Raw genomic sequence first — 15,766 nt, 5'->3', positions numbered from 1 at the left:
TGAAGAATCCAACGCCCCTCTCGCGCCAATTCTGGACGAACTCGTGCCACACGAGCTTTGAGGCGTCTGAGCACATCGACGTAGAATTTTCCATCAACTGTCTGGCCTGGAGGGACGAATTCTTGATGGACAATCCCCCGAACATCGAAAAAAACAATCAACATTGTCTCGGCCCTCTCTGAATCTTTTTAGCCACTTGTGGACGGTTGGTTCCTTCACAGCATCATCCCCATAAACTGTTCTGAGATCGGCAAAAATTTCACGGCCATTCTTGCCGAGTTTCGAGAGAAACTTGATTACGACGCGCTGCTCTTCAACGGAAGCGGGCTCCATGCCGACGGGGTTTCGTTAAGAGGTAACTTCACAGATGGCGTGACAAGCCAGTTCGCACCGCACGGCGGTCAGACCAGAACTGAAGCATTGTTAGGGACATAAGGAAGGGGTCCTGCGCTTACCTGGCCTCCCCACTCCTCTTTCTCGCATTCCAGAACACTTTTATACGAACTTTCCGGACAGACCTCGTACAGCGACCGTGTTGTAATTATTTTTTTTAATGAGTAAATCGTGTGACGCAAGCTACGCGATTGGATAGGAGGTGAGATATGTAATATCCATGCCTAATGGGTAACAGTTTCAGGAATGCCTTTGATAGTTATAGATATATATTATTGATCTACGTTTATATACTAAGCGTCAAAATTTAAAAAGATTACGAAATATCATCATTGTCATATCAGCCGTTGACTCGAGTCATCTGCATCCATTGACTTCCAGCAATGTATTTATCTTTTTTTGTTGTAGCTAGTTATTATATACTCTTTATTTTATTTTTTCAAATTATAAATAATTTGACACTATAAAACTAGATTAATATTAAACTAAATTAAAACCAATTGTAAAATATGAATTAAATCAGCAAAAAAAAAAATGGATAGTTTTTAATTCGATTTTTAAAATGTCTTTAATACCTATTAATTATATGCATATTGCTCATGTCTATAGGTGACGGTTATCATTTTTCTTTAGATGACTTTTTATCTCATAATATCATTTAAATATCATAAAAAAAGTTTGCCGTGTGATCCCGGCATAGAATGGACCACCCAATCCTTTCCTGTGGGTGTCGTATAAGGCGACTAAGGGAATCCAATGGTCAAAAGACAGGCAGCATCGTCCCTCTCAAAACATCACAAAAGCCAAACGACGGTTGCCAATCCGCTTGCCAAGCGTGGCAACTACTGGCGAAACTTTTGGAGAAGGCTTGTGTTCAACAGCAGAAATGATGAAAATGATGACCATCTAAGTATAATAAAAAATGAATTTATTGATTAAAAAAAAAGAGTTATCTTTTATTGAATTAGTTCATCCTTAAAATAATATTTCACGGTTGTAGTTGTAGGTGAGATCATGTGCATCTGAAAATAACCAAGTACGAGAGCGAGCGATAAAAATCTCATTTGTACCGCTGACGTTGTCGAGTACAAAGGCATAACGAAAAATTGTTTATCAGCCATCGTGTCGCGCCACGTGCTGTTTCTTGGTTTAGATACTCTGGCGATTTTATATTATTACCACGATATTATTTAATAATATTAGTGGTTCTTTTTCATCATATAATTTTTTTTTTAATAAGCGATAATGGAATGGTAACCCTGTGTATATCGTCATAGTTGTAGAATACTGACGGATCTGACAAAGATTACATATAAAGATCCGTCAGTATTCTACGACTATGACAATATTCTGGCGGGACACCAGCTAGAAATATGAAAGCAGTGCAATTGGCCAATCCTGACGAATTTAACAAGAATTAATCATCACGGTTTGTAGGGGGAAATGCGTGGAAGTAGATTTGATAGGGTATATTACTAGCAAACCCAAAAGAATTGTTAATAAGCTAACAATTCCTTACCCTTCATTAAAAAATCACCTAATGGGTGATATTGGATAACATTGGGCACTGGTGCCCAATGTACTCCAATATCATTTACATATCGTGAATTTACTGGGTACAGAGGAATAACACCCGAGTCCTCAGGAGTGGCAACGCATGAGGGGTATCATGGGCGAAACAGTATACTCTGTTATGTCCATGGTACCGCTCATGTCTATAGGCGACGGTTACCACTGTCCATCAGGTGGGCCGTCAGCTTGTTTGCCATTCTAAGTTGTATAAAAAAAATCACTCATTGGTGAGATGATAGATAAAGATGAAAGAATTATGTGAAGGTCGACCTGCTGGGATATATTGGGGTTGTTAGACCACATTACTAAAAATCTTTATAATATATCTACATACATAAATAGATGCAAATGAATAAAACATACATACATATGAATTTGTTAAATTTTCTTTAAGTTTTATTTCAATTTTATTCGTGCGATAGTCTTTCAACTAGAAGCAACTGTAGTTGAAAGACTATCGCTCGTTTGTTATGTTCATTTTTGTATGTATGAGATATGTACTAATACATTATCTGTTTAGCAGTATTGAAATGGTAATGAAGTACTAATATAGAATACATACAACTCGTGTTGAATAGAAATAACTGACTGTTTTCCTTAAAAGATTTATTTATTGTTATATTAGGAACTTCGTTTTTGGCATATTATCGACATTATAGAATGACTAGTTTATTTTAGCAAACAAACTGATAACTATTCTGGTAGAGAGTGTAACCATCACCTATGTTATAAATAAGAATGACGCCATGGACATTCAAATACCCCTTGGTGTACCTTTCCCTCATGGGTTACTATTACTCAGATTTTTTTTTAATTGAAAATAGATTTTAACCTCGTCAGCGCTACATGACTTGGTGGGATACCGGTACAGGATGATAAGTGAGCATGAATGTAAGTCAGTTGGCTCAACTTGACGAATTCGACAAGAATTAACATCAATGATTTCCAGAGAGAACCGTGCGGAAGTCAATCTATGATGATAGGGTGCTATTGCTAGCAATGGGCTGTTACACCTTATTACTATCAATCCCCTGCCATCCAGAATTAAGAATTTCTACCTTCATATCTTGTGTGGGAATCCCCCCGTTAGGCGGGGGTGTACCCACCAAAAATCAGACGATATACCCTCAAGGTGCCATATGTCGGAGACATGGGTTCGATTTCGCACTCACCACATCTCCGACACTCCATATCCTGTACTGTAATTTTACTGCAACATCCCACCTTTTAAACCACACAAAACATAGCTACTTAGCGACTGAATAAGTGGAAATAAGGTCAAAAGTAGACGTGTATAGTGATTAATAAGTAATCTGTTATTATAACAGGCATAAGTAAATATTTAATAATAACACAATTGTACCTATTTTATATGTTCATTTTTATCTGACTGCTGACAAGTATGCCCACACTTTATGTGTACTTCTATTATTACGTATGTAGTTAACTGTCACTCATACTTTTATTATGAAAAATGTAATTAAACGATCTCTGTACATGATGGATATTTAAGAAAAAAATATATAGAGTCTTAATAGGAGTAATATAAGCTCTTTTCATTTAAGAGTCTCCTCTTGTCGGTGCAACTAATTCATGCATCTTCCTCCAGTCAGCTCTATCCCAGGCCATATCCTTGACCTCCCCATACGACATGACACCTAGTATTTAATATAAGCAAATACATTAATTTTGGAATTTTGTCTGTCTGCCTGTATTTTTGTTCCCGCATCAGGTAAAAATTACTGCACCAAATTAAATACGATTTTCACAGTTATGTTTCTGAACTAAATCTTTAAAAACTGTAACATAAAATCTGGTGCATGTTTTATAATAATACACCATCTCGAATTAGTTATCCGCTTCCAAAATCCACGCATACAACATCACGGACAGAAACTAGTATTTTATAAAAATAATTATATATCAAAGTTTGTTCAAAATGACCAAAGATGTAACGTGACATACATACATACGAATTCGTGCAGTCTAATCAAGAACCTTTACTTTTTTATTTACAAAAGTATTAAAACCTAATAAATTTTTTTCAAAAAAAGTGGTTTTTTTATTTTGATAATTTATTTTTATTGTAGCCAAAAAGTTTTATTCCTATATCGATCCCCCATCAATTTTGTCACGATTGAAGTAGCTGTTACGTAACAAAGTCGTAAATGATTGAAGTCAATTACTAAGTGAGTCAGTACGATTGTTATTGTTCTATGAACAATGACGCTCTAAATTTCAGGATACACCAATTCTATTATCATTTCTTGTACCAGTTACATCTTACAATTCGTCACTGATGTCTCAGTTAATCCAGAATATACTGGTTTGAGTTAACAATGCGATCACGAGCGCACGCGTGGACAAATGTAATTTGCAGTCAATGAAAATTTGGTTTGTTTGTTTAAAGATTATTGAACAAGAAAAGTGTATAATAAAGTAAATAAACAATACAGGCGGACTAATTCCTTAGACAAGAAAGTTAGCGTTCGTTGTTTGCCCAATGTCTTGTAAAAAGGGGAAGAGGGATTGTTAGTAACGGGGTTTGGCAGCCCCATTGCTAGCAATATACGTTATTAGGTCGACCTCCACGTGGTCCCCCTGGAAACCATCGTGAACAATTCTTGTTGAATTCGTCACGATGGGCTAACTTTCCTACTTCATCCTCAGCTATCATCCTTCACTGGTGCCCCGCCGGTGTGTACAGATAGCGCGGGTGGGGTTACCATTCCATCATTACCCATTAAAAAATATTTATTTATACTTTATTGTACACAAAAAAATTACACACATATAATTTATATGCAATAATAGTTAAAAAATAATAATAATATCTTATAAAATGTTGAGTATTGATTGTAAATGTTCTGTCAATTAAATATTTATGAAATTGTTGAGAGTCCGTCTGTTTTTTACAGTGTAAATACTAAATTCTCCGGCAGTCTCCACGTTACCTAATCTTCTGTAAGAATATTCCGGTCAAGCGGACGAAGTTGCAGGTAAAGACTACTATAAAATTAAGTAGAAATTGAGAACCTGCTGTTTTTGCAAGTAGTTTGTAAACAAATATAAATAATTCATTTATAGCCACATAATTAATTTCTTGTAAGGTTTCTTTGGAAAACGTGATTCAACCAACCATGTCTTCTTTACAATTCGTTTACACTTTGGCTTTTGAACTTGAATTACAAAAGTTCAAAGAAGCCTTTTACTCTATTAAATAAGTTCAAAATTTTACTCTTCCTTTTTCAAAGGTTAAACGTTTTTAGTGGGTAGATAAACAATCTTAAGTTTTGTGACATTATTAACTGAAACTGGATCTCTTTTAATTTGCTTCCTACGCTTATTTTGTAACTACAGTAAGATTTATGAATTCCGTGTGAGCAAACACCTCAGTATTTATTTTAATTTTTAAGGGAAGTTTACAGCTATCATAAATGAATAATTAAATATACATGACAATTAATTACAATAACCAATTAAAAGCTACCACATATAATTAACGGAAATTGCCTTAGTTACAGTCTAGATCAGGGGTCGGCAACCTTTTGAGTCAAAAATTACAATTTACAAAATCACAAAGTTTTTGAGAGTCACAAAAATTTTTTCCCAACATTAAATAGTACTTGCATAAATAAAGTTTGGTGCCTAATCCTCGTTAATCGATTCAGAATGATTTTTTTTTATAAAATAAATAATATTGCGTATGATAATTGCTAAATAGACTTCACATCCAAAGAGCCGCACGTAGCTCGCGAGCCGCAGGTTGCTGATCCCTGGTCTAATGGATGGGCAAACACATTGATAACAGTGGGGTCGCCAGTCTCCGTTCATCTTTTTCCCCAAGTGTATCTAATAGATAGTATTATATTATCTGTGCTAATAGTTCTTTCATTGGTATTTATATGTTGTATTTAACATATATATATATATATATATATATATATATATATATATATATATATATATATATATATAAATATAATATAATACGGCTGTTATGATGATTATATATATATATATATATATATATATATAATCATCATAACAGCCGTTAACTGTCCACTGGTCCACTGCTGAACATAGTCTTTCCTATAAGGTAAGTTTTGCCAGTTTTGGCAGACGGGTTGTCAACCGCAGTTAGGCTTTTGATGGTGTTTTAATAGGGACATTGCTCATCCCTCGACCACTAAGTTGTCTTAGTCGCCTCTTACGATATTTACTGGAAAGAAAGGAGTGGCCCTTATATTAATTAACATATTAATATAGTATTTATGTATTAATATATAAATACTATATTAATATGTATGTTTATTTTATGAATGTTTGTATGTATGTAATTACCATATTATACTGAAATATAAACAATTTTTTTACACCGTCATCGAGTACCTATGCACATCCTAAAAGTTGACTGGTAGAGAATGCCTATAGCAATAAAGTCCGCTTTTGCACCACATTTTAATGGTCAATAAAGTTTCTATCTGTCTATCTATTTAAGAGCTGCGCTCTTGTCGGTGGAGTTCTTGCCACTCACTACGATTTTTAGTGAGTTTCTTCACCTCTTGATACGACACGACACCAACTCCTTCCTTGATCTGTCTGATGTAACTATGTCTCGGTCTCCCTCTCCCCCTCCTTCCTTCTATTTTACCTTCTATTATAATGTTCATAAGTTCGTCGAGTCGTATCAAGTGTCCTAACATTTTAAAGTAAATAAAGTTTAAACAAATAAAATATTCAATCCAATACAAAAGTGGCGAAGCGATAAGTAACTTGTGTGCGAAGCCTATGATAGTCGAGTTGACTAGGTTAATGTCTCCAAAGGGCAAATGTATTGCAACTAATTATTATTATGACTGTTATGTACATAGTTTATATTTAGGCACTGTATTAGTAAACCCATTATCTCATTTACACAGTCAAATGTCAAGTAGAATTATATAACATATAGACAAGCATACGCATTATTTATCGTTGGAAATTTTAATTCATTTTCGAATAAATATTAAATTTTCTGATAGAATAATACCCTTAAAAATGTTAATAATTTTATTTTTACTCACTACAGATTATGTATATTAAGAATATGTTGGTAATAATTTTTTTTTGATAGCTGAAAATGGTATGGTAGCCCCGCCTGCGCTAACGGGATACGCTGGCGGAGCACCAGTGAAGGGTGATAGAAGAGAATGAAAACAGGCCAGTTAGCCCATCATGATGAATTCATCAGGAATTAACCATGATAGTTTCCAGGGGGAACCGCGAGGAGGTCGAGCTGGTTGGGTATATTGCTAGCAATGGGATTCTCAGTCTTCATTACTAACAATCCCTTGCCCCCCATGTTTTAATTATAAAATTTGGAATAACTACAAATAAAAGAAACACTAGGCGTCATGTCGTATGGGGAGGTCAAGGATATGGCATGGGATAGAGCTGGCTGGAGGAAGATGCATGAATTAGTTGCACCGACAAGAGGAAACTCTTAAATGAAAAGAAAATAAATGTGATGCTTGTTACTTAATTACTTAATTTTAAATCCTAAACGGTATCCAATCTTTATATGCAAATCGACTCTGATTAATTCTTCATTAATAAAAAGGACAATTCCTCTACTTTATTGCAAGCGAGAAAAACATGAGTTAATGTTATAATATATGACAATATAAACAAACACATTACACTTTATTTCTTTATTCATATACCTACCTACCTACCTACCTATTTGCAAACAAAACACAATTTCTCGGTAAATTATAATAAACGGCCGTTGTAACTGATTAATAATGCATGAACGGCCGTTCCTTCGGCTTTGGACTCATTACAAGCATATGTAGGGCGATCGATAGCAATCACGGATTCATTAGGTGTGCGGATCGCCAGTCAAATTCTGTTGTAAAGGCTTTTAGCACTATCCAAAGTGTAGTCTAAAATAGACAGGTTAAAAAACCGCTTTATACAAATTATCAGGCGTGACCGATATGTATGTATGTATGTATTTGGCATTAATATAAACCTACGTGGTTTCTGAATGCTTTTTTGAATTTAACATATTTTTGTAATTCTGTATTTTTGTGATATTAAATAAAAAATAAATAAATAAAAATAATTTTTTGGAAACATACACATTTTTTACATTTCTAATTAGCTATAATATATTTTATTTAATTATATTATTTTTTGTCAAAAAAAATCAGCTTCTCGTCCAGCTATCAAGTATAGTTCTCAAGTTCCACCATCAACTCCATCATTTATCATATTACTCATAAAATTAAGAGAGACTTCATCTGAAGGTTAAGATCCCAAACTTGAATTCACAAATTTGGGAAAAAAATATTTTTTTTTTATTTATTTATAATTTATTATACACAAAAATTATATTTATAATTATATGTTATAATTAATTTTCAATAAAGATTCACAACAGGTGAACTTAACTCTGTAAGATTTCTCTTCCAGCAAACTCTGAATGGAAATGAGCATTAATTACCAATTTATTTTTGAAACAAGGAATACTTATGAAATTGAAAATTTTTTAACCTTACACAGAAACTCTAAAATCCAACCTGCCTGTGACAAAATACGCTATCTAAAATTTAGATAACAACCGATAGGGAAGAAAGGTTCTTGAGTGGCGATCCCGTACGGGCAAATTACAGTATTTTTCACCACTGTACAACCAGTATTTTTCACCACTGTACAACCATCCACAAACTAAAGTTTCATCCCAACCATCTCGACAAGTCGCGATCTTCCACCGTGCGTTTTTCAATGCACTTTCTTCCACGCACAACCATTGTTTGGAATCAACTTCCAGTAGCAGTATCTCTGAACCAATATGACAATGTAACCTTTAAGAAAAGAGCATATTCCTTTTTAAAAGGTCGGTAGCACGCCTATAATGCCGTTGGTGTTGTGGGTGGTCATGGACGGCGGTAGTCACCATCCGGTGAGACGCATGTTTGTTTGCCCCCTGTGTTGTAAAACAAAAGCGTAGGATACCCCCCCCCCCCTACTACATGGAGTGACGACCTGAATGCATTGCAGGGAGTCAGTAGATACAGGTGGCTCAGGACCATTCTTTATGGCAGTCTATAGGGGAAGTATCCAACAGTGGACGGATGATGGCTGAAATGATGTTGATGATGAAGATGAAAATTTTGAAAATGTAATTTGGCGTAGGTGGCGTTATCGTTCCATTATCATCCAAATAAAATATTTACATGTGATTTGTCCTGGAAACTAGTATGGTATTTCTAGCAAATTCGCAATGACGGGCTAACTGACCTGAGTTGGTCCTTATACTCCTTCCTCTATTAGTATCCTGCCACTGTACATATTGTATTAGCATGGCAGGTGATTAAAAATTTGTATAATTCCATCTTCCGTCTTCATCCCTAGTTTTTATTCCATTTATTTAGTACGATTCCACGCTGCTAAGTGGGCATAATGATGAGGCCTAAAAATTTCCATAATCGAACTACGTCAGCATCCGATGACATGCTCCCTACGAGTAAATAGGACAATTGGATCCGGCAACTCCCTATGGTGCGTAGGAACTAAAGTGTAGTATAGGTACTCAATATGTAACTTGAGTTGTCCAAGTGAACCTTACTGTGTCACTATAAGGTCCAAAATTGGAGTAATTTATGCACGTTCAAAATGAATATACGTATGACGGAAGTTTGAGAGGATTCTAGTAATTCGTTACGTATTTTAGTATTATGTATTATTTCAAATTAATATTATAATGAAGTGATGAATTTACTTCCTTAATATCTGTTGTTTTCAAGTTTAAGCTTGTACCGTTCTAATTTGGACGAAAATTGTCAGAATATATGCATGATTGATTAAATAATTTATTTGTTTAAGAATAAATTACTCACTTTACTTACAGTTTCCCAAAACATGTTGTAATAGACTAAAAGTAATAGCGTATGATACCCTTTAAGGAACTATAATAATCTATGGTTTGTAATCCAGCATAGACACACACTTAGAGAAAGAATAAAAGATGGTATTTCTTCTCACTCTATACTTTTAATTAATATAATCCAAATAATACAGATGGAGTAAGCTATAAGTTAAATTATGTAATCCCTTGGGGTACTGGTATGTCCACCTTTGAACAGGGAATCGTCTACCATCGCAAACTATGAGGTTTAAAGATATTTACTCTCATATCGTAAACAGATTGATTATCCATATATTACCAGAGGAAAACTTTGTACAAAAGTCGATTGCTTGGGTACTTCTGTCCCATTCGTGTTTCTACCGTGAAGCAGTTGTGTTTGTATGGCTGTGTTTCGGTTTGAAGGGTGAGATATGGTGTGAATTTACAGGGTACAGAGGAATAACACCTGAGTCCTCAGGAATGGCAACGCATGAGGGGTATCAAACGGTGCGAAACAGTACACTCTGTTATGTCCATGGTACTGCTCATGTCTATAGGCGATGGTTACCACTTTCCATCAGGTGGGCCGTCAGCTAGTTTGCCATTCTAAATTGCATAAAAAAAAATCTCCATAAAAACTTATACTAGGTAGAAATATAGAATGAAACTCAGATTCTGAAGAATATAAAAATAAAGGATATTATACAGTAGCGAGTACAGCGAAATTTCAGAGATGATTTCTTCCATTCAAGGAAGAAAGCATCTCTGAAATTTAATGAGCCCCTGTTGAGTTTTCACAAAGAGATTACACCACAGCGTTCTTAAAAAATAGGGCAATGAGATTTTTCAGGGTCGGCAACGCGTGCGTAATGTCCTTAACATTCATAGTAACTGCTTACCATCATTCTTTGGAATCAACTTCCAGCAGCAGTATTTCCGAACCAATACGACAACTTAACCTTCAAGAAAAGAGTATATTCCCTTTTAAAAGGCCGGCAGCACACCTGCAATGCCTTTAGTGTTGTGGGTGATCATGGGCGGCGGTAGTCACTTACCATCAGGTGAGCCGCATGTTTACAAATATCACCTCAGTAGTATAAAAAAGAATCATATGAGATGTAGAACAGAACAGAATAGAATAATCTTTATTAACACACAAGTAGGTTTATTTTATTTCACTAACAACTTTATCATATTGTTTAAAAGAATTGCACTTAGATTTCACAGTATTTGTGTTGAATGTTTATAATATTTACATACGCAATCGGTTCCACTACGCACGTCTGATGTTGCAAGATTTTTACATATCTCTTTAGTTAGTACTTACCAATAATTTTATAGAAGCCAGCCATGTAAGCATATATTCAGGGCAACCGGCCTATTGTAGGTAATTTGTAATTCAGGTCAATCGATAAATAAGTATGTGGATCAATTTATGGTACATTAAACAAATGTGATGACCCTTTCGGGGCCTTTTTTTATACAATGGAAGTATCGTGTACAAAAAAAAAAGTTTTTGTTATGTCCTTGCTGCTCTTTCGTCCGTTTATAACCATAAATAAATGTCTAGTCTGCAAAGCGGTCGGGTATATCTAGAATAATTTAGACGGAATTTAATCTAGAAACGTTGTGGCATGAAATTGGAGTATTTTTAACCGACTTCAAAAAGAAGGACGGAAGGACTCAATTTTGTTATATATATTTTTTATATTTGTTACCTCATGACTACGTCAGTTTTATTTTTTTGTAAACCAATTTGAACAATTCCCATTCTTATAATAAATCTGTAGAGAGGTCAATTCTGTACATGAAGTATATTTCCAAAATAACTATCATGGGGTGATTAGTGATCGATACTGATGCCAAAAATGCAATCAGTAAAATTGTTGTCTGTCTGTATGTTCGTTATAGAAACAAAAACTACTCGACGGATTTTAACGAAACTATGTACAATTATTCTTCATACTCCTGGGCATGTTACAGTATACTTTTCATCACGCTACGATCAATAGGAACAGAGCAGTGAAGGAAAATGTTGGGAAAACGGGAGAAGTTACTCCATTTTTAAGCTTCCGTCGCGTGTGCAGCCTTAATGGCCACTTTTTAAAATGTAAAAATGTCCACCCGTGCGACGCCGGGATGAGCCGCTAGTTTTTAAATAAAATATAGCCCATGTAAAAATAATTTCTAAGATTGGAGTACAAGAGTAAATATTTTTTTAGGTTTATCCATTATAAATAAAAAAATCAAATCTTTCCTCTTTATAAAGTAATGGTCGAACGATAAGCAACAGCGTCCTTTTTAAAACATCACCAAAGCTGCACTGCGGTTGCCAGCCCACCTGCCAAGCGTGGCAACTACTAGCTATACCTGTCCCTTAAGAGGAAGGCCTTCAACAGTGGCCAGTTAACAGCTGATATGATGATGATTATAATAATAGTTTCGAGACAAAATACAAAATACGATTGAGAACTGTCAAGCTGTGGGGGGAAAGGAATTGTTAGTAATGGAGACTAAAAGTCTCATTGCTAGCAATATACCCAACCAGGTCGACCTCCTCGCGGTTCCCTCTGGAAACTATCATGGTTAATTCCTGATGAATTCATCATGATGGGCTAACTGGCCTGTTTTCATTCTCATCGATCACCCTTCACTGGTGCTCCGCCAACGTATCCCGTTAGCGCAGGCAGGGCTACCATACCATTTTTATTCACCAAAAAAAAAAAAAACCTGTCAAGCTGTACTATAAACGTGTATCTGCTTACACCTATAAATATTATGGAATATTTTGTATTAAATAGAACAGTAAACATGTTGAAAGATGGGCGATAATATTGTATGCAGTGCCAACTGTACCAGTTAATTTGTAATATTTATATATGATTAGAAGGTATATATTTAATACCTTACACGGTCTGTTGGTGTGTTAAATGTTACATAAAATTGTGCATTGTAATTGTATTTATTAATAATGGTGATGTATATTTAAAAAGATGTTTATAATAGACAGATAATTTATCTATGATAAAAAATGAATATTGAATCTATGGCAGAAAAGAAATAAGAAATCTATGGTAACCAAATTTAAATTCGAAATTTGGTTTGTTGGTTAATTAGTTGATTGGTTAATTACTATAATGTTATATGGATTTGTGAAACAAGTTAAATTGCATTTTTTTTTAAGAAATATAAAAAGGCTGTTTGATTATTTAATTGTATTTTTATTCACACGGCGTCACGGACGGCCCGGGCACTACAAATGGAATAATAGAACTCCGCATAAAAGATAGGCTCTCGACAGTCTGCTATCGGAGGATTCTTGGATACTTCGGTCATGTTGCTCGACGACAGTCCGACAATCTGGACAAACTAATGGTTGTAGGCAAGATAGAGGGAAAAAGACCGCGCGGACGATCGCCTAATCGATGGTCGGACCAAGTAACCGCTGTTACAGGACTGTCAATTGCAGCTGCCCTGCGAGAAGCTGAAGACCGTGCACAATGGAATAACACCATAAGAGAGACAACAGACACCTTTCAAGGACACGACCTTCAGTAATGAAGTGGACGGAGAGAGAAAGAGAGAAAATAACGGAATTTAATATAAATATAATAATTAAATAAATAAATACATTATAGTCGATGTAATTTAATAATAAATTTAATTTAACCGTAATTGTCAAGTAGTAAAATTAAATTCTACCTAGTCCAGCCATGAGTTCTATTACAAATAAAAATATTTTTTTTATGAAGTAAAATACTAAAATTTATACCTTAATATTTATTAAAGTCTCAGCAAAAAATAATAAAATATTCTATTCGAAATAATAACTAAACTTTAAATAATAATAGTTTAGTTCACTCTACCCGCTGATATTTGTATTTCTTTCCACTTTGGATTTGCTGGAAGAGAACTCTTTTAGAGTTAAACTCGCCTTTGTACATTTGATTACTTCTGTCGTATGTACATACATACATACATATCTGTCACGCCTGTCTCGTATGTTTTATGTAAAATTAGTGTGTACGATAAAGTATTAAATGAAATTAATAAGGTTGTGTTCTAAATAAAAACAGCTTTTAATTATGACAAAAACAGGTACTTTGATTTAAAACCTAAACCACTGATACGATTTTGATAAAACATCTATAACACCAATCTGTATGTATATCCTTTTCGAGAAGAAAATAATTTTTCAAATCGGTTTATAACTAACGAAGTTATGACGTAACAAACATAAAAAAACTACAAATGTATCGAGAACCTCCTTCTTTTTAAAGTCGGTTGAAAAGGGTGCCTCTGTCCCATTCGTGTTTCAACCGTGAAGCAGTTGTGTTTGCAGGGCTGTGTTTCGGTTTAAAGGATGAGATATGGCGTGAATTTACAGGGTACAGAGGAATAACATCTGAGTCCTCAGGAATGGCAACGCATGGGGGGTATCATGGGTGAAACAGTATACCCTGTTATGTCCATGGTACTGCTCATGTCTATAGGCGACCACCAGTTACCACTTTACATCAGGTGGGCAGTCAGCTTGTTTGCCATTCTAAGTTGTATAAAAAAAAAGTAAATGTCGCTACATGTAACAGGTCTCACGTAAAAATAGGTGTATCACAAGGATTTGTACTTGGTCCCTTTTTAATCCTACTTCATATTAAATATCTCCTGTTTGCCTATGTGTAGTTTAGAATATTTTTTTTTTAAATGGTGCTTGGATAGCTAACCTTACTTCTGACTAATATTATAAATGTGAAAGTAAGTTTGTTTGTTACGTCTTGGTACTTTAACGGTTTAGCCAATTGTTACGAAATTTGCCACATATATAATATTTGGGATGAAGAAAGACATACTTTACTTTTTATACCATTAAATTAACGTATTCTGGTCACGTGAACAAAGTCGCGCTAGTAGTTGATAAATTCTATAAATTATATCATAACAAAATTCATACGAGTAAAGCCGCGGATAACGGCTAGTATTATAGATACTTACGTCGTATGTATTTACTTTCTGGTATGAGAATACAGCTGAGTATACAAGTATGAGCTGTATGCGTGAAAGTACTTTGCCGCACTATCGCAACCCCTAATAAAACATTTACGGCCGGATAGCCGACCGAACGGGTTCATTGAACTTTTAACCGCTATAAGAAAACTAGATGCGACTGTGCTAAATTAAGGGCGAGTATTACGTCAATCGAAGATATCGAACGTTCTAGACGGTGGAATGAACCCATTGAAACAAAGATGTTCCAAGATTAAATTCGTGTAATCGTGTTTTGCATTACTAATATTGTACCCAATTGGATGCTTGATTTAAACTCTGATCTTAACATTAATTTACTTACTGGGTCAATGTTTTATTTAAATGTACATTTTACACTTCATTACACAATTAGAAGAAAAATGGTAGTGTTTAATATACCTTCAATAAAAGAGCATATTCCTTTTTAAAAGGCCGGCAGCACACCTGCAATGCCGCTGGTGTTGTGGGTGATCATGGGCGGCGGTAGTCACTTACCATCAGGTGAGCCGCATGCTCGTTTGCCCCCTGTGTTGTAAAAAAAAAGTGTTTATATTTAGCGCGTAAACACTCGAACTACGCGAAGCTAATAAGTACTACTTATTACAATAAGGCGAAAGATTCTGAGAATGTATAGTTTTCTTTCACTAGAGGGAGACTTTGTACAAAAGTCGTTTGCTTGGGTACCTCTGTCCCATTCGTGTTTCAACCGTAAAGCAGTTGTGTTTGTATGGCTGTGTTTCGGTTTGAAGGGTGGGATATGGCGTGAATTTACTGGGTACAGAGGAATAACACTTGAGTCCTCAGGAATGGCAACGCATGGGGGGTATCATGGGCGAAACAGTATACTCTGTTATGTCCATGGTATTACTGCTTATTGTATAT

General features: G+C 35.0%; 1 long non-coding RNA gene across 1 annotated transcript in view; it reads left to right on the top strand.

Moving 5' to 3' along the window:
• The window catches only part of LOC128200385 (uncharacterized), a 33,804-nt gene extending 19,950 nt beyond the window's left edge, over window positions 1–13,854 (top strand). Inside the window, exons 2-3 of the long non-coding RNA XR_008252712.1 lie at window positions 4,884–4,964; window positions 13,131–13,854. This is a non-coding gene — a long non-coding RNA (uncharacterized LOC128200385). The remainder of the gene's footprint in view (window positions 1–4,883; window positions 4,965–13,130) is intronic.
• The last annotated feature ends 1,912 nt before the right edge of the window (window positions 13,855–15,766 follow it).

Source organism: Galleria mellonella, unplaced genomic scaffold (assembly GCF_026898425.1).
Source record: "Galleria mellonella isolate WM207_F2 unplaced genomic scaffold, CSIRO_AGI_GalMel_v1 utg184, whole genome shotgun sequence".
NCBI classification, from domain to species: Eukaryota; Metazoa; Arthropoda; class Insecta; order Lepidoptera; family Pyralidae; genus Galleria; species Galleria mellonella.
This window is presented reverse-complemented; position numbering and strand designations above follow the sequence as displayed.